The 19628-nt window shown below is 39.3% G+C and overlaps 1 protein-coding gene across 4 annotated transcripts in view; it reads right to left on the bottom strand.

Annotated features, from left to right (window-relative positions):
- The window catches only part of TFPI (tissue factor pathway inhibitor), an 89390-nt gene extending 70318 nt beyond the window's left edge, over positions 1-19072 (bottom strand). For 2 of the 4 annotated variants that reach the window (XM_077883549.1, XM_077883551.1), the window contains exons 1-2: positions 16388-16543; positions 7156-7278 (exon numbers count right to left, since the gene is read on the bottom strand). The gene's annotated coding sequence lies outside the window, so the exon portion shown is untranslated. Of the gene's footprint in view, positions 1-7155; positions 7279-16387; positions 16544-18780 lie in introns of those variants that run through there. The other 2 variants (XM_077883553.1, XM_077883550.1) reach the window with 2 other exon arrangements.
- Between the last annotated feature and the right edge of the window lie 556 nt (positions 19073-19628).

The raw sequence follows: 19628 nt of genomic DNA, 5'->3' as shown, positions 1-19628 counted from the left end.
GCATGGGGGGCAGGGCCAGGCGGGAGGCCTGGGGGGGGCGACAGGTGCATGGGGGGGGCGGGCGGGACCCAGGCGGGAGGCCTGGGGGGGGCGGCAGGTGCGGGGGGTGTGGGCGGGGCCCAGGTGGGAGGACCCGGCAGCGCGGCAGGTGCAGGGGGCGGGGCCCAGGCGGGAGGACCCGGGGGGTGAGACAGGTGCATGGGGGGCGGGGCCAGGAGGGAGGCCTGGGGGGGCGGCAGGTGCATGGGGGGCGGGCGGGGCCCAGGCGGGAGGCCTGGGGGGGCGGCAGGTGCGGGGGCGGTGGGCGGGGCCCAGGTGGAAGGACCCGGCAGCGCGGCAGTTGCAGGGGGGCGGGGCCCAGGTGGGAGGCCTGGGGTGGGGCGCAGTAGGTGCACGGGGGGGGGGGGGGGAGCGGGGCCCAGGCGGGAGGCCCCGGGGGGGCGCAGCAGGTGCAGGGGGGGGCCCAGGCGGGAGGACCCGGGGGGAGAGACAGGTGCAAAGGGGGGGGCGGAGCCCAGGCAGGAAGCGGGGGCGGGGGGTGGGGTTGGGGGGCGGCAGGTGCTGGGAGGCTGGGCCCAGGTGGGAGGACCCGGGGCGTGAGACAGGTGCATGGGGGGCGGGGCCAGGCGGGAGGCCTGGGGGGGGCGACAGGTGCATGGGGGGGTGGGCGGGGCCCAGGCGGGAGGCCTGGGGGGGGCGCAGCAGGTGCACGGGGTGGGGGCGGGGCCCAGGCGGGAGGACCCGGGGGGCGAGACAGGTGCAAAGGGGGGGCGGGGCCCAGGCGAGAGGCCTGGGGGGGACGCGGCAGGTGCAGGGGGGGGTAGGGGGAGGCCTCGGAGGGTGCGGCAGGTGTGGGGGGGTGCGGGGCTCACCTGGGCTGCCTGAGCTCCCCGGGGTCCGCGGCCTCCGCCCCTCAGGCCTGCTGAGGGGGCCCCACTCCGCCCCCCCATGCGGCAGGTGCTGCGGGGAACGCGGCTCGGGAGCCACCGCAGGGGCCCGGGGTGCTCCCTCCTGGGAGGAGGGCTCAGGGTGCAGCCCGGCGCCAGCTTCGGGGTGTGCGGGGTGTGGCCCGAGCCCCCCAGTTCCCGGCTCTGCGCCTAACCCGCTGTCCCGACTCCCTAGACCGTCCGGCTGCAGCGCTCACACTCTAATTTTTGAAGTTCTCTATGACCTTCTTTCAACTCCACCTTTTCTCATGATTTCGTGAATTTTTTTTTTATGCTTTTAGTTGCTCGTTTTTTATTTAATGGTTTTAGATATACTTTAGATATACTTATAGTCCGGCCTTTTTATTGTTTTGCATTTTTTCCGGCCTCCCTAAGTTTGGGGGACCCTGGCGACCCCGCGGCCTGGCAACGCCGGGTGGCTTTGGGTGCTAATTACTGTGAAGATGCTTTCGGCTCCACAGCGAGACCCTTTGTGAGAATCCGGTCCTGGGCTGCGAGTCCTCTTAGCGCGTGTGCATGTGCCTTTGCCTCGAATCCCCAGTGACAGTGATCATCCCACCCAGGAACTTTCCAGCACCCTTGCTACAGGCATTTTATTTCACAGAATTGTCAATGGCGTTGACTTCCTTACCAGCACATAATTTACTGCAGTTGCAGGCGAACCGATGCTGCAATACCCAAGCAGACACAGGCTGGATGTACTAGCATGTGTATTTAGGAGAGAAGCATTAAAAACAGAAAAAAATTGGGGCTTCCTACACATACTATGGACTTGGTAGCAAGTATAGGAGGGTGATGGCCGAGGTGCAGGTTGCAGATGAGAGGACACATATGCCAACTGGGGAAGAAGCGGCCCCCCAGGGAGGACCAAGGAGGAACATGCCCAAAGCTGACCCGCAGGGCCGCGGCCCTAAGTCCATCCCGGCGCCCGGGACATTTCCCCGACTCCTGTCCTGTGTCAGGTCCTGTGCATGAGCCCCCCAAGGCCTTTGGTTCGCTCCCACCTCTTCCACCCCAGAGCTTCCCCAGTCGCTCTTCATTCATTTCTTATTTGACTCCGGCCACATTAGTGTCACCGAGGACAGGGCCGACTCTGGCCTCATTAGCGTCACGGAGGACAGGGCCTGTTGGGTACGGCTGTGATCCTTCACAAAGCAAACCGCCACCAGCCCCCTCCCTAGGTACACGCTTGGTGCAGTGACTTCACAAGTGTCTGTTCAACACCTGCCATGGTGCGAGTACCTCAAGGTTTCATGATCAAATCATCATTCCAGAGGCGCCCCGAGTGGACTGTTTTTTTAACATCTCCTCTATATGACAAAAAAATTTTTTTGCAGGAAGAAACTTAATGTTTCTAGAGCAGTTTAGGCTCACAGCGTAAAACAGGATGAAATTATGTTTTTCAGTGACCGTGAAGCTAAATTACACAACGTTGGAGACATTCGATGTTCAAACAACAACTGTTGGCTCCTGGTGCCGGGCTTTTTGGTTTTGTCTTAAATCTTTCCTTGGTGAGCCCTCCTGGGTTGCAAAGGGGGGACAGCCGGCGGGGAGGGACAGAGGATCTGCAAGGAGGCCACACTGGACCCCAGCTCTCCCAGCCAGGAGGACTGGGAAGGGAGGACTGGGCTCTTCAGACTTAATCTAGGGGGGACATGAAAAGGAGCTTTCAGCTCATGGACTTTCTAATTTTTATTTGACCTACAATTGGAGCTTCCCTGCTTATCTCGGGTAAGACGCTGGTTAGAAATGAAACATTTCAAGTAAAAGCCCATTTTAATTGTTTCATGTTGGCATAGGCATCACATTCAACTTTCTTTCTGAAATTTAGGGTCAATATGAAGCAGTTGCTGATTATGCAAAAATATTCCAAATGATTACAAGTTTCTCCAGATTTTTATAAAAGAAAAAAATATTGTTACAATATTTTTATATTTACTTGAGTTTGATCTGTCATCCTTTGTTACATTGTTACAGTCTTATAAACTAAGTTTTATGGAAACAGGTGCCCAATAATAAATGAGTTTTAATGCAACTCGCTTTAATACAACTGCAAAATTTGCAAAAGAATTTAACTACTACGTGGTAACTCTGACATAATGTTTTATTTTCTTGATCTGTTCTTTAATTTCTTAGTAATCGAAAGTCAAGAAGAGGAATATATTTTAGTTTTAAAGATATTTAAATTTTTTTTTTTTAAGATCTATTTATTTTATAGAAAGAGAGAGAGAGAGCTTGAGCAGGAGGGGCAGAGAGAGAGCGAGAGAGAACTTGAAGCCGACTCTGGGCTCAATGCAGAGCCTGACACTGGGCTGGATCCCAGGACCCTTAGATCACAACCTGAGCCCAAACCAAGAGTCAAATGTTTGCACCACCCAGGTCCCCCATTATTTAAATTTAGTAAAAACTTTCATGAATGAAATAAAATTTTCAATCACTAAAAAATATTATTCTTCCCAGTTCATAATGTATTTGTCTTTTTTAAATCACACATGCAAAAACAAGGTTCTTATGGTTTACTAACAGCTCTGTTTAAACATTAAAGCTTTATGACAAAAGCCTTAAAATTTTATGTAATATGAAATGCTGTATAGCATAGAAAAATGGAGTGTTTCTTGTCGTTTTATACATTTGTCATAACTTCAATATTATAACACATTAAGAAGCTCTAGAATAATTCACTTAGCACTATTATTTTTTTTAGATTTTTAAAATTAATTAATTAATTCATTTATTTATTTATTTTTGAGAGAGAGAGAGAGATAACAACAGAGATTACCAGCAGGGAGCAGAGGGAGAAGCAGGCTCCCTGCTGAACAGGGAGCCCGATGTAGGGCTCCATCCCAGGACCCTGGGGTCATGACCTGAGCTGAAGCAGATGCTTGACCGACTGAGCCACCTGGCTGCCCCAGAACTATTATTTTTCTAAATACATTGATTAGAAATATATTTTCCCATAGTGTGAAAAGAATAACATCAGAAACAGAAGGATTTAGACAGAAATATATGTCTTGCTCACAATTAGGGCACCAATCTTAAGCAATTACACATACTCATATTTTTTACATATACACATTAAAGGAGAAAAACTTTAATTTTTTTAAATTTAATTTTTGGCATAAATTAAAAAATATTTACTTAACTTCGGTATCCAATTTGAATTAAATTTCTAAACGTTAATAAGGAAAGAGGGATGGACAGAAACTGCTTAAAAACAATTAAGAATATTGATACACACACAAATACACAGAAAAACCAGCAAACAACACATAAAACAGCGAAATGCTGATATAATTAAAAATAATTTAAAAGGCAGAGATGTCCATTATCATGATATTTTTCAATATTCGTTTTGGCACTTTAGATCTGCACTGTCCAACGCAGTAGCCATTGTTCATATGTGAACATTTAATTTAAATAGTTTACAATTAAATGGAGTTTAGAAGGCAATTCCACAGCTGCACTAGCCATGTGGGCCTAGAGCCTACCCCATTAGTTAGTGAAGATTTAAAACACTTCTATTATCACAGAAAGTTCTGTTGGACAGTGCTGTTCTATATAATGCAACAAGACAATAAAAAATTTTTTTTATATGCATTAAAATAGAGAAACTTACTCTTAGATATAGATAACTGGAGTGAATGCCTAGAAAACTGAAGAAACCGCAAGCACATCAACAAGGAGATTTGTTGATTGTTTAGGTTAATATACACATACAAAAATCAGTGTAGCATTTATCTCTATTCATAATCACCATTGAGAAATGGAAGCAAAAATACCCTGTTATGGCAGTAAATACTAATCATATAAATAGTAAATTATAGAATAACAATAAATAAAATTTAATGGCAAAAATGGAATATCTATATAGTTCTTGCAGTGTCTTATTGATGGGCATTAAACAAGCCCTGCACAAGATGGAGAAACCATGTAGCTATGTAGAAGTGATTGCAAAATTAGTGAATAATTTCAAGCAGTTCCATAACAATTTGATTCTACCTTAGATTTTAAATGGGATTTTATAGTTCAGAAGAACTACATCTAGTAAAATTGTGAAGAAGATTTGACAGAGATTCTGTGCTTGCTTTACGAGATAAACAAAGTGAGTATGAAACATCGTGTGCAAAAGGAAGTGTATTGTCTCACTGAGGTGCACAGTAACTAGTAGAAAATACAAAAAGCCAGGAAAGGAATCAATGCAGTGTTATGAAAAAAATATTTTAATTCAGTGGGAAATTGTTTATTTAGCAAATGTTGCTGTGCATAGATTAATCATCTGACCGAAGAAAAGCCAGATTCTTACTTCATTATTTAAAAATCAATGTCAATGAAGTAAATATTCAAATGTGAAGAAAATGAATAGATATTCTACAAAAGCAATAGAAAAATGACCTGCTATAGGTCTTACTGAACACAGAAGGTATTCAGGAAATACAAAAGGTCTGAAAAATATAAAAGGGATATATTTAAATCTACGTTTTTATTGTATGGCAAAAGGTGCTACAAAGTAGCTGACAATAATAATAATAAAGGCTAAACAAATGTATCTTTATAATGTAAATTATGCAAAATTCATATCTCCTACAAATATTTCTGATAAATTCATTTAGGAAAAGAAAAATATTAAGCTAGAAAACAGGCAGTTTTTGCAGACATGGTTAGTGGCCTTCAAATATTCAGCAAATATAGCTCATTTGGGTTTCCCAGACTTCCTAGTAGGTTGGTACCATGAGACTAGTTAGCGTAAGAGGTCACAGATACTGTTGGAGGCGTTGATATGTCTCCTCTACGGCCCTTGGAATTGTTGGAGACTCTTTGGGGGCAAATACGACGGGTGGCTCGGATACATCGCCGAAGAGCCTTTTTCAGTCTCAGTCCCTACGTGACTGTGGATCTAGGTTTGCTGCTAATCCACTTCGGGTGTGTAACATGATTGAGAGAGAAAATTCTCCTGCATTAAGCCATCGAAGTTTCTGGGTTAATGTATCAACAGCGCATATCCTAGATAACCCTATTACAGTAGGAACTTCATAGAAGAAATAAAACAATGACAAGATCTCTAGGAATATTTTCAACCTCACAGGAATGCAAGTTAAAGCAATAATTAATATTTTTGTCTTCAACTTTGCCACACCTGGTAATACCCAACGCTATGACACCCCGGGGAAAATGGGACTCTCTTTCGTTGTTGTTCATGATCTGCTACGACTTTTTTGAAAAGTAATTTGTAACATCTATTAAACTACCAGAACAATACACTCTTTATCCCAGCATTTCCATTTTAAAAAATGTTTCTGCATAATATCATGGAAAAATAAAGGCGATGGTAGTGAAATACACACACGTACAAAGATGATTGGTTGCAGGCAGCATGATTTCAGTATAAAACGAAAAAAACTCGAACAATGAGACAGAAGAAAGGTTGAATAAGGCTTCTGATCTGAGGAATGGTCAGTAGGTTGGGGAAGAGGATTTTTTTCAAAGTTTAAGTGTCCTATTTGTGATCCATATTTTAGCAAAAAAAAAGAATGGCCTCTACATGTGCATGTATTTAATATGTTCATATGAATGTAGAGAAGTTCGGAAGAACATACAAAAGACTTTTGAAATTAAGTCAACAATCGTGGGAAAGGAGATGGATGAGTGGAGATGACGAAAGTTTTCTTCCTACATCTTTGCATGTTTCACTTGAGACAATATGCACATATAATTGAGTGATGAAAGGAGTCCTTTTTAAATATTACAAGGAGAAATTACGCACTTCTGAGCCTTTCATGTGGAGAGCCATTGACATAATCCATCTATAATTTCATAATAGGCAATTAGTGGCAAAACCTGTATATTTTTTCTTCAAGATTTCTATCATTCTATTTTACAGATGTTGCATAAGAATAGATGGATTCTAATTATGTTGAAAATAAAATACATCAATAAATGTCTTTGTGTTATGTTAATATAGTTAAGTTCTGTGTGAACAACTTATGTTCTCCTAAGTGAAATTCAATGAAATAAAATGGGTTTCCCTGTAATTTTCACCTGTTGCTCCTAGTTTTCCTGTAAAGCTAAAAAAAAAAAAAAAAAAAAAAAAAAGTTATTTCCACAGGGAGATGTCAAGTATTTAAAGGTAACTATTATTGGTTATTTATGCCTTTATGGCTTAAACATTCTCATTTCTTCAGCTCTCATATTACAAATTTCAAGACCTTACCTCTTCTGAAGATGCTTTAACTTGTCAATGGCTCTCTTAAAATGAGGCAGCAAAAGCTGAGCAGGATACTCCAGATGCGGTCTAACCAGCTGGAGTGGAGTTCACAGTTGGCTTATTTCCTCTCTTTGTTTTTGAAAACAAAACAAAACAAAAAACAAAAAAACAACAAAAAAAAAGAAAAATAGAAATTAAAAAAAATTAAGGCAGATTAAATACAACCCTTGTTAGGGATAGACTGTATTGCACCTGCGTTCAGCTAAGACTCTCTTATTGTTTGCTTTTCAGTGTGAACTACTAGCAGATTATATCTTCCCTATATTTTTGCCAGAGATGTGACATTCTGTATGTACCCCTATTAGTTTCATAGTGGGCCATTCCGTTCTTTTCATCCTGTCATGATTGCATTAAATTGTGACTTTTTAAAAAAAAATCCATTGTATTAACTTTTCCTGCTATGCTTTTAGAAATGACAAATTACGATAAACATATTGTATTACCCAAGGACGTGGACAGAACAAAGTAGCATGGTTGGGAAGTCCTCCCTGTCCCAGATACATGCAACACCAACTTAATTTTTACGATTTTGCAGTATACCTATGCATTCACCATTTCAGTCAATATTCACTGTTCCATATATTCAATCAGAATTATAAATAATGCCACGAACCATCTTGGCGATGACCTACTTCTCAGTGAAAGGCATTAATTCAGCATCAAAGACATGAATATTGTAAATGATCATTGTTTGATTGACTGTTTTTTAATTAACCCACACACTACTTTTTGGGAGTTTAGTTTTACACTAAAAATTAAAAGATAGCACAGAGGTCCCTACCACACCTCACAAACCGTTTCCATTATTACTAACCTCATGCATTAGTGTGGCGTGTTTGTTACAATTGATGAATCAATACTGACACGTTAGTGCTAAGGTCTGTAGTGGACATTGAGGCTGACGATTGTATCGGACAGCTCGGCGGGTCTGCCAGACGCCAAGCGTCATATATTCGACCTTTATGGTATCACACAGAACAGTCTCACTGCCCTAAAAACAGTCTGTGTTCCATCTGTCATTCCTCTCTTCCGATGACCTCCAAGCATTCTAATCTCTACAGTTTTGTTTTTTTAAAAAAATGTCAAAAAAAATAAAAATAAAAAAATGTCATATAATTAGAATCTTACGCTACATAGTCTTTTTAGACAAGCTTCCTTTTCTTGGAAATACGCATTTAACTTTGCTCCATGCCTTTTTGTGGTTTGATACTCATTTCCTTTTCGGGCTAGCGGGCTCTGGAGTGTGGCTGTACCACCACCGGGCACCCACTCACCTACCGAGAGGCATTTTGCTGCTTCCAGTTTGGGGCAATCATGACTAGAGCTGCTATAAATATTTGTGGGTAGGGGTTTGTGTGGACATAAGATTTCAGTTTATATCAGTAAATACCAAGGAGCGCAACTGCTGGATCAAATGATTAAGACTGCTGCTCACTTTGTAAGAACCTGCCAAACGTTGGCAGCAGGCGGCTGTACCACTTTGTATTCCCACCAGCAATGAATGAGAATTCCTGTTGCTCCGTATACTTACCAGCACTTGGTATAGCCTGTGGTGTGTTTGGGCCATTCTAGGAGATGCGTTGTGATATATTGTTGCTTGAATTTGCAATTCCCTTGTGACATAGGACATTGCGTTTTAAGAGTTCTTTGTATATTTTGGGTACTAGTCCTTTATCAGCCGTGCTTTGCAAATATTTTCTTCCAGTATGTGGCTTATTTTTTCACTCTCTAAATGGTTGATTCGCTTTTATTGTTACCCAATGATTGATTGGTTGATTGATTATATACTTATTAATATGTATTATATATGGATTATATATGGATATATTCTTAGAACATTTATTATTATTTTTATTTTTTAAAAAATATTTTATTTATTTATTCATGAGAGACACAGAGAGAGAGAGGCCGAGACACAGGCAGAGGGAGAAGCAGGCTCCATGCAGGGAGTCTGATGTGGGACTCGATCCCGGGTCTCCAGGGTCATGCCCCGGGCTGAAGGCGGTGCTAGCTCTCTGAGCCACCCGGGCTGCCCAAATAATTTCTTGATTATTCCCTGGACTGAGGACATAACTGATTACTCTGTTACATAGCTGTCCCTAAGTCTGCAATGGATGGCACTCCAGTGTGTTATATTAGTCACATAACATAACACCTCTGAGTCTTGTTAATTATTTATGCAAGTTATATTGCTAGGTGCCTAACTGGATCTACATAACAATGAATTTTGCATTTTCTCTATGCTCATTTTTCTCAGCTTCATATGTTTTGTAGGCACAAAAGAAGAAACAGTTTGCAGGGGAGACTATAGGACTCTCAATACAATTAATTCTGGGGTTCACAGGACTTTCCTAGGGAAACAAAATTGTTTTAGGTATTTGCATTCGTGTGGGCATTGGAGCACAACTTTAGATCCCTGTATTGAATGGAAATGCAATCGGACAAAAATACTCTGGGATTTCCAGCTCAGAATTAGGATATAGGATTTCTAAACACCTAAACTTGACATACTGAATCAAAAAAAGCAGACAGACAAAGTCACTCCCCAAAATAAATCCGCCAAGATTCAGTATTGCTTCAGTAATGCTTTCTTATGTACGGTCCTTTCTAATTTAAAAGATACTTTATATAATAAGCAATTATCTAGCTGTGAGCCTCATTCTCAGTTGAGTGCTCTGTAGAGGGAACATGTATAGTAGCGATATTGTCCTCTCTGTACAAAGCGTATCTACCAGTAGCATTCATTGTTGGTGCTGGGGAAGATGCTTTTGAACGAAAGTCTTCAAAAATCTAGACTGACAAAAACGATTTTTTGTTTCCTAAGTCCCAGTTAGGAAAACATATATGAAATAGCAAACTTATGCACAGTGAATCAGAAACCTCATGACCCATGATATTTCGGTGAGTCAGTTGTTTGCTAGTAAATGACTGAAAGTCATAGTACATGATCAACTTTATATGACAGAGGTGTAGAAAAATTGTAGTTCACTTTATAAAATAAATATTTTGGAAGGAACAAGAAGGAAAATAATCATGTGAATCACTGTGTTGGTAACTTAAGTAATATATATTCAAAAACAGTTGAGAAATTCTTTTTGTAATGAAACCTACACATAAAAATCTTTTTTTTTTTTTTTTTTTTAGATTTTATTATTTATTTATTTATTAGAGAAAGAGAGGCAGAGACAGAGGCAGAGGGAGAAGCAGGCTCCAAGCAGGGAGCCCGACGTGGGACTCAACCCTGGGTCTCCAGGATCACACCCCGGGCTGAAGGCAGCGCTAAACCGCTGAGCCACCGGGGCTGCCCCATAAAAACCTTCCTTACACACTAATAAAATCCTTGGCTTTTTTAAAGGATAGGTTGTGTTTAATATGAATACAGAGTGACTCGTGCAACCATCCATCTTGGCATTCTGTTGATTTCTAAAGCGTTGCATACCAAATCCTCATTTGCCATGGTAAAATCTGAGTGAATGCATTTCTGTGATGTTAATAAGAGACATGGTAATGAGAGTTTTTATCCTGCAACTATCTATAATTAGTTTATTATCAATGGAAAGAATATTTCCATCAGTATAAATGATCTGATAGTCATGTGGAACAAATAAAGTAGGATCAAATTAGAATTATAATAATAGATAAAGAAAAGAAGTTGACTTTATATCTGAGAAACAAGGGAAATATAAATATAGGTAATGAAGAAAGACAATTGGCAATTGAAACTGCTTACCATGGTAAGTAGTTCTAAGTCTAAGATGTATTGATACTGGTAGTAAGGAGAGCATTTTTAAATATAATACCATCTGCAGGGAAGATTGCTACTTTTCCTCTAATATTAGGGAAACCATATAATTTATTTTCCAACTTGGAAGTCATCTGACAGTGAAGGGGCTTAAATCTGAAGGGATTCTAGAAGAGCAGGTGTATTTTTACCTGCACTTACCCAGCAAACTGGGATACATGTTCAGTCTACTCAAGATCCACTTTCCACGTCTCTTATAATAATGACATTTTAAAACTGAACTTATGGCCTCCCAAATAAAGGTAATTTTTTTCTGACCTCCCTTGAAGCTACTTTTGGGAATGCCACTGGTGGTGAACCACCTGACATCCCGTAAATAAGGGCGTCAGCTATGCATGGCGGAGTAGGATAGCATGATACCATACTCACCATTCCTGACTTTTATAGAACAGAGACATTAGAACATATTAATGTGCATAACAGAATCTGTATAGCAAAGATTGCATAGAAAAATGTTTGTTTCGTAATATTGGAAATATTTATATAATATGCATTTCTTCAGATAAATGATGATTAAGGCCTTTAGGTAACAACTCAGGGCAACATAATTATGTTGCATAAAAGCTTATTCCTAGGAATCCAAGCAGGTAATAATAACTTAAGGAGTATATTAGTTTTATGAAAATGATGGTAACCAAAGAACAACTAAATTTATCTATCATCATATCTATCTTTAAAAAATCATGTAAGGCTAAAATTATGTTAATAGAAAAGTTGCATACTCATCCAACATTAGCTAGACTAAATTAAGCAAAACTAATATGATTCAACATGTATGTCTATGCAGCTGATATAAGCAATTATTGCTTTAATTAATCCTTGACTCTAAAAAAAACCTAAAAAATAAAAATAAAAAAAACAAAAAAATATTCTTGACTCTACATTAAAAAAATAGGAAATCAGTGGAAAATATATAAAGCATGAAAATGTGTCTAAAAATGAAGTTTATGTTTTTCTTGGCAGATTTATTTTCTCATGTTTTGATAAGGCTAATAAGTTACTTTGGAAAGTACCTTTGCTATACAGTCCACCATGATGCAGAAGCTAGTGATCATTTGTCTCTCTATTCTCAAAATCGATCATCACACCTTATAGTTTATAGTATCTTATAATTTACAAAACGTTTTTGTACGCATACATGATCTTGGTAATTTCATTATAAGTAATATATATGAGTATTCATGGATGCAGTTTGAGTGAGAAGGAATAAAATTCCCTTCAGTGTACATTGATTTTCTTTCAAATTTAGTTCTACCAAAGAGCCACTTTGGTTCATTTGACAAGTAAGTTTCAAGCTTTGACATGGATTTTATACATTTCTGCATACAAACAACCTAGACATAGTGACTTAAAAAAGTGTAAAAGGCAAGATGGTAAATATTTTACACTATGTGGACCACACGCAGTTGCTTTTGCATGTTACTATTATTGTTGTCTCTTAAAAATATAAAAATGATTCTTAGGTGGAATCCCATACCCAAATAACTTGAAAGCTGGATTTGGCCTGAGGGTTGTGGTTTTCTTTTCTTTTTTTTCTTTTCTTTTCTTTTTTCTTTTCTTTTCTTTTCTTTTCTTTTCTTTTCTTTTCTTTTCTTTTCTTTCTTTTCTTTTCTTTTCATACTTTTCTTTTCTTTCTTTTCTTTTTTTCTTTTCTTTTCTTTTCTCTTTTCTTTCTTTCTTTTTTTTTGGGGGGGGGGGTTGTGGTTTTCCAAGCCTGGCCTAACACCAACCATTTTAGTTACTCTAATTCTGTGGATCAGAAATTTGGGTGTATTTTGGTAGGTGATCCTCTCTGGTCTCACCAGGATCATGGCTTTGGTCAACGGAGAGCTCACTGGAGCTGTATGGCCTACGACAGCCCAGCTCACAATTCTGAGGTTGGTGCTGATTGTAAGCTGTGTTGGCATCTCTCTCATCGTTCAGGAGGCTGGCCTCAGCCTCTTCAAATAACTATCTGAGGTTTCTAATATCATACTGGAAGCCACAAGTTAGAAGGCGAGCCCCGATTCAAAGGAATGGGAGATAACCCGGCAATGGAGAGTGTGATGCTGCCTTAAAGGAGTATGTTACATCGACGACAGTAATTAGGGCAGCTGTCCATACAAGCAATAGATCTCATTATTTTAAGATCTAGAAACTTAGTGTTTTTTATAATGTCTAATAATAAAAGTTTCTCTGGAAAGAAGTCATATGACAAACTAACATAGAATACTAATTAATTTGCAGTAGGCTTTGACTGCCAAGAAGTCCAGAATGCTTTGTGCCAGGCAAAAAATACATATATTTTTCTCTATAAGTAATCAACATGGAAGGCAAAATATTTTCCTAAAATTCGCTTCATAAGGAGGAAATTGGAGAGTGTTTAGGGTGGGAGCCATGAGATATGGATAGGAGCAGATTTTTTTAATGCTTGCTATTCTTGGGACGGATGCTCTGAACTGGGACTCTCTACATAAATACCAGCTTTTCTAGCCCATCTTCTATAAAACATAGAATTTCTTGGACTCTCCTAAGCTAGATACGACCTATGTTCTACCTTGCAGTTGTTCTATCATCAAATTTAGAAGGAAAAAAAATAAGCATGAGTCACGTGTGAAGATATTAGCTTATCTTCTGAACATCATGGTGATGGTGTTTGTATATAAACCCCGGAAAGCTTCTGGCATTCAAGCTCATGTATAAATTCAATATAATTTAAATGAACATTCCAAAAAAAATTTTGTAGAATCTTATTGCTTGATTTAAATTTTTTCATGTAGGAGTTATTGCCCGCAGATAGCGAAGAGGGTTCTAAACACAAAGGTTATCTCTTTTATCAGATATTAAGACAGAATGTAAAAATATACAATCAAAACCTCATATATGTACATGTGACAAGAACCAAAACACTAGGACCATGTAACAGATAGTCGAGAAACCAATGTTCCATGAATATGAGGGAACTGGGAGTATGGTTGCTGTGGTTGAACAAATTTGTGGGACAAGGACAGATTGTATAGGGAGTAGAACTGTGAAAGTGGCTTATATCTGTAGGAAAATAAGGCTTACCGGGAAATCAACCTAACACAGAAGTGTGTATTAGGTGGATCAAAGACCTCAATGGGAAAGGTAAGATATAGAGTTCACACTAAAAATAACAGAGACTTTTTGTTACTTTGATGTGAAATCTTATTAAAATCTCCAAAGGATAGAAATATGTTTACTTCCATTTCCCTTCAGTGAAGGAAACAATAGAGAGTGCAAGACGGAAAAAAAAAAAAAAAAAAAGGAAAGTGCAAGACGGTGAATTACAGCCTGGAAGAAGATAGCAGGGATTAGGACTATGGAGGAAACTCTGCCCACTAGTAAGAAAAAGACAGGAAACTAGGAGAAAAACATTCAGAGGAGACAAGTATTTGTTAGAAGAATTATCTGCCGGCTAAGGTGTTTGTGAGAAGATGTACAACTTTACAAATAATCAAATAATACAAATATTTAAAACATCCGTGTTACAGATTGAGCCCTGGCCTGCCTAGCATGGCCTGCTTATGATTTGTATCTTTGCATTATCATTATGTCCTCTTAACTATTAACAATGCTCTGGTTTGGAAAGACGGGATTATATATTTTCTTCCTAGCTATCATGTTATATGCATCAGGAATGAAATAAATAACAAGTCAGATAATACCAAGTGTTGGAAAGAATATAGACAATTAAGAGCGGGTTTATCTTGCTGATGAGAGTCAGCTGGAAGGGCTGCTATGGAAGGCTAACTACCAATCTTACTGGAACTGTAGCTGTGTGTTTCCTCTGACGCTGCAATCCCACTACTGAGGGTTCCCTCGAATCACACTGTCATTATCCATTATTACGTGACTGTGGTAGCAGGAAACTGGGGACACTTACACGTCCATGAGCAGAAAAATTAAAAGTGATTTGAAATGGAATACTGTGTGGAATTTAGGATTTACAACTAGATGAACATAAAGCAAAGGTCTTCTTTGTTTTGTTTTTTATTTTTTTTTAAAGCAAAAATAACTTCAACGATGTTGAATGACAAAAAATTGGAGAAATTACATTGTAGGGAAGTATCATTAGTCCAAGCTAAAAACACATACATCAAATAACATCATTAAAAAAAAATAAGGGTACAGACATATTAAAGACCAAGGGCAAGTACACTAGAGTGGACAGCAATGGGCAGAGGCAATGGGGGCAATAACCAACGGTGAAGGAAAAATCAAGAAATGTAAATTGAGGAAGAGGGGTTCCTGGGTGGCTCAGTCCGACTCTTGATTTCAGCTCAGGTCATGGTCTCAGGGTCATGAGATCGAGCCTCACATTGCGCAGAGTCTGCTTGGGATCCTCTCGCTCTCTCTTCCTCTGCCTCTCTCCCTGCCCACTCTAATAAATACAATCTTTTAAAAAAATGGAGGAAGAGTCCATGTGTAGCTGATAATATTGTCGGTTTGGAGGAGGATTCAATGAACTCAGTTCTGTCCCTTACGTGATCATAGCTCATGTACACATAGTGCACATATGTATATGCAGGTGGCATTCAGCTATGAGTGTGTGCATGTTTACACTATTCAATATTACGCTGTATACAATGATCTCCTATGCATTTATTTACTTCCTGCATAGCTTAGCAAGTGGCTTTTATTTTTCATTTCCGTGACCCTTTATCTCTGGAAAATAAGACTACATAAACAGCCATCTATTTATTTTCCTTCAACTATCGGAAGTATTTCCATAGTCTATAATTCTTATTGGATGCAAGGAAGAGCCAAACAAAGCTACTTTAAATATGCGTTTGAAACAATTCCAGGTTTTAAAGAAAAATATTAGTACCTGTATACACAGTAAAATCAATGAATTACAGTGAAGCAACATTGATCAGTTACAAGAATAAACCACTTTTCAATTTATCTTTTGACAACCTAAATCAATTACGGACACAACCAGCAACGACCTATCCAGCCTGATTCTTCGGACTTCAATTGGCTTGGCTGTATGTTTGCATTAGGCTTTTGTGGAAACAAAGAACATAATAAAGAGAAGCAAAGTCACACAAGTCAAAAGTAAAAATAACTTATTGACGCTGGGACATAAACTCAAAGTTCTGGCAAAACATACAGGGAATCTTAGATCTTGCTTCTGTGATAAAAGAGATACGGTCATACAAATAAAATATATTCACCAGGAGATGTCTCTACTAACGTTTCGAACATTTACTGATGGCCAAGCCCTGAACTCTGAACTGCTTTATATTCATCACCCACATCTTAACCCGCGTAATAGTTCCATGCATTCATGTTGAGTATGGGTTCAGGTGGGGTTAAGGGTGATCTTCCTATCCAAGCAAGGAGAGATGCACTACGGGGAACGGTACTCACACAGTCAGGGGAAGGCTGGAGCATCAGCCAATACACTGGACTCCTAAGAATCACTTCCAACAGAACGCTACAGAACCAGCGCCCTGAAGGTTCCGTCTGTGACAAACACAATCTGAGGAATTTGGTCACTGATTCTAGAACCCGCAGCTTTGTCAGCCTTGGAGCAGAATTGATGACAATTGAATCGATGACTCTCGGAACCCACTGCCTTGGCTGGAGGGAGGAGTCAGAAAAGGGCTGTCACTGGTTGGCTTCAACTTGATCTACTTAAACCTTAGCCGTGTTGCTCTTTTCTAGTGATTTTCTTCTTGAGACTAAGTCTCCAACAAATGCACCTCTTTAGAAGGATCTAAATCGTGATCGGAGCCAGAGTTGCGAGGAATCTGGGAAATGTGACTTTTTAAGTTTCCTGCCTCGAAAGACAGGACATTAGACATGTCGAGTAAGCCGAAGCAGAGGTCACACACAGAGGGGTTAAGCCAGTTGTCAAGGCCACGTATTCAATTAATCCTTTGCAGTTTAAACATAGGTTCTAATTATAGTAATTTTCACAAAGGATTCTTTTCAATGGGAGAAAACTTCAATGCAAACCATCAGTTTTCTGAGAGAAGGGAGAAGTTCTAAGACAAAAATAATTACAAACAACTCAGTTCTTCATATGTACAGGATTAATCTATATGAAGCTGATAATATAGCTTCTTACTGTCTACACTAGACAACATCTGCAAATCCCATGTTCTCAAAATGCTGCAATGTCACAGCAGTTATGTATAAATTACTTAGATTTAAAAATACTGATAAAATGAGATTTTAGAAACTAATTTTAGGCATGGGCTACCTCACTGTTTCCTAGTAGTCAAACCCCTCAGGATAAATGCCTTACCTCGCTCTCAGACTCCTCCTGAGAAAGCCCTCTGAAGTCTGGTGCCCCTAACTCGGTTGTTTGCTCCCTCTAGTATGCTCTTGAAATATTTTTAATTTAAATATCAAACTATAATATGATTTTGATTTGGAAACTTGAATTGTGCATTTTACTTAATAACTAATTTATCAATGCATCTGTAAAACTCACTGACTAAAGAGCATCTGGATGGCACAGCTGGTTAAGCGTCCGACTCTTAGTTTTTGCTCAGGTCATGATCTCAGGGTGGTGGGATCAAGCCCTAGGTTGGGCTCTGCGCTGGGTGTGGAATATGACTGGGGTTTCTCTCCCTTTCCCTGTGCCCTTCCACACCCTCTCCCTCTGCTCTCTCTCTAAAATAAATAAATAAATCTTTAAAAAAACCTGATTGACTAAAAAATGAGGTATTTCTTTTATGAACTTGTTGATAAAATTGATATTGTCTATTTTAGTTCGACTTTTCAAGTCAATATTATTCAGTTTTAGAAGTTTATCCTATAGCAGTACAGTTTTACTTTTATTTTAAATTAAAAAATTAAAATTTTCTTTCTCCTCTATCTCTGTCATATCCATATTTATGTCCATATTTTATATATATTTTTTCTATCATCAGTTTCACTAATATTCAGTTCACCCCACACTTTGCATTTTTAATGCCAAAATTTGTATTTTCCTCTCTTAGACGTTATGAGGTTTGCCGAGAACATAACATAATAGATGGAGCTATTGTACGGCTTAATCATTTTTTAGAGAGTTTGCTCAATTTTTAAAAAATAAACCTATCACATAATATAGCTGACTTCAAAACTTCTTGCTTTAAGAGAAGAAAGTCTGTATTTCAGAGACATGATAGAAAACATTTGGTTCAAGATAAAAAATTCACAAAGCACTAGTTTCAAGGGGATAAATGAAAGGGAAAGTAAATATGCTTTGTCTAAAAACTACAAGACATCACACTAATAAGTAAAATTATATAACTTGTTTAATTTTGTTTCATATATACAGGAAGGTAAAAAATGAAGTGCCATAGGAAATGATCAGAAACTCTTGGAGAAATGTGAGTTTTCAATATTACATTATCATTCAATGAAGGTAGCTTGTTTTTCCCATAAATAATATTTTTCATTTATGAAATACTCGCAGCATACCTAGAGAGCTGTAAAAACTCTTAAGAAAATATATTCTTCATACTGGTGCAATCATTTCACTCTACAACTTAATTCTAGAACAGTGTCTTAAGATAAAACACAATATGGCCAGGAACACCCAGTTCAGGTGATGACCCTGTTAACCTATACACTATTTACATTATTTGCATCTACTTACTCTGCCTGTCACAATATCTGCTTGCTCCTAAAGTTTTTTTTTTTTTAATTTAGAAACTTATGAACACAAACTTAAAAACAAAAAAAAAGGTGTAAATCACAGAACAGTCAATAATGTTTAATTGAGAATCCATGTTATACAAAAGAACACAAAACTATTCACTTACAGTTTTGTCCACATTACGAGACGGAAATCCCCCTGGACGGGTATAAACGTGAGTGGTCTCGTACCGTCCTCATGGGCTGTCCTTTGCTGATGGTGGTAATCAAGTGTTGCTGATTCCTCTTTGTCATGTGTTGCTCCTTATACGTGCTGATTTGAGTTGCAACGTCTCTTTTACACGAATCATTATTTTCAGCAGAAAGTTCCTACCATAGATTTATGTGATATCTATTTATTTTTAAAAGAATGTTAATCTATTGTTCCAATATATTATATAGAGTGTCTGCTACAACTTGTACAACACACACACACACACACACAAGTTGCTTTCTACTGGTGAAGTACTGCACGTTGTGGATTTGTCTCTCTGCCCTCATTTCCCCGTTCCTTCCTGTACATTCTGCTTGCTGATTTTTCTGTGACCCGAATCTCCTCTATCTTCAGTGTGTTCTACTCTTAGGGTGAAATGAAAATAGACGGTCAGAGTTCCTACAGGAAACAGATGGCTCACATACATTTAGATAATTCAAAAAGAGTTTATTCCCAAAAGCACTAATTACAAACTTTGGAGGGAAACAAGAATACTGTGGGATCAAGGCCTACTAGCAGCTTGCTGTCACTTCCCTTATGCCTCAAGTGTCCAATGGAGGGAGGAAACTAGAATTCAGGAGAAAAAATAAGTCATGCTAGAACAGACCACCTGGAGAGGAGCCACCTTGATGATGTGACCTTTATGTGACCCCTTTACGTGTTCAAGGGAATTTCACAAAGAGAGAGCCATGGAGATGCATATCTTGCGATTTCTCTCCTCTTTCTCCCTGTCTCTCTCTTAATCTCTCTCTGTATTTCTGT

Source organism: Canis aureus, chromosome 34 (genome assembly GCF_053574225.1).
Source record: "Canis aureus isolate CA01 chromosome 34, VMU_Caureus_v.1.0, whole genome shotgun sequence".
In the NCBI taxonomy this organism is placed as follows: Eukaryota; Metazoa; Chordata; class Mammalia; order Carnivora; family Canidae; genus Canis; species Canis aureus.
The sequence above is the reverse complement of the archived record's forward strand: the minus strand, read 5'-3'. Positions and strand labels throughout refer to the sequence as shown.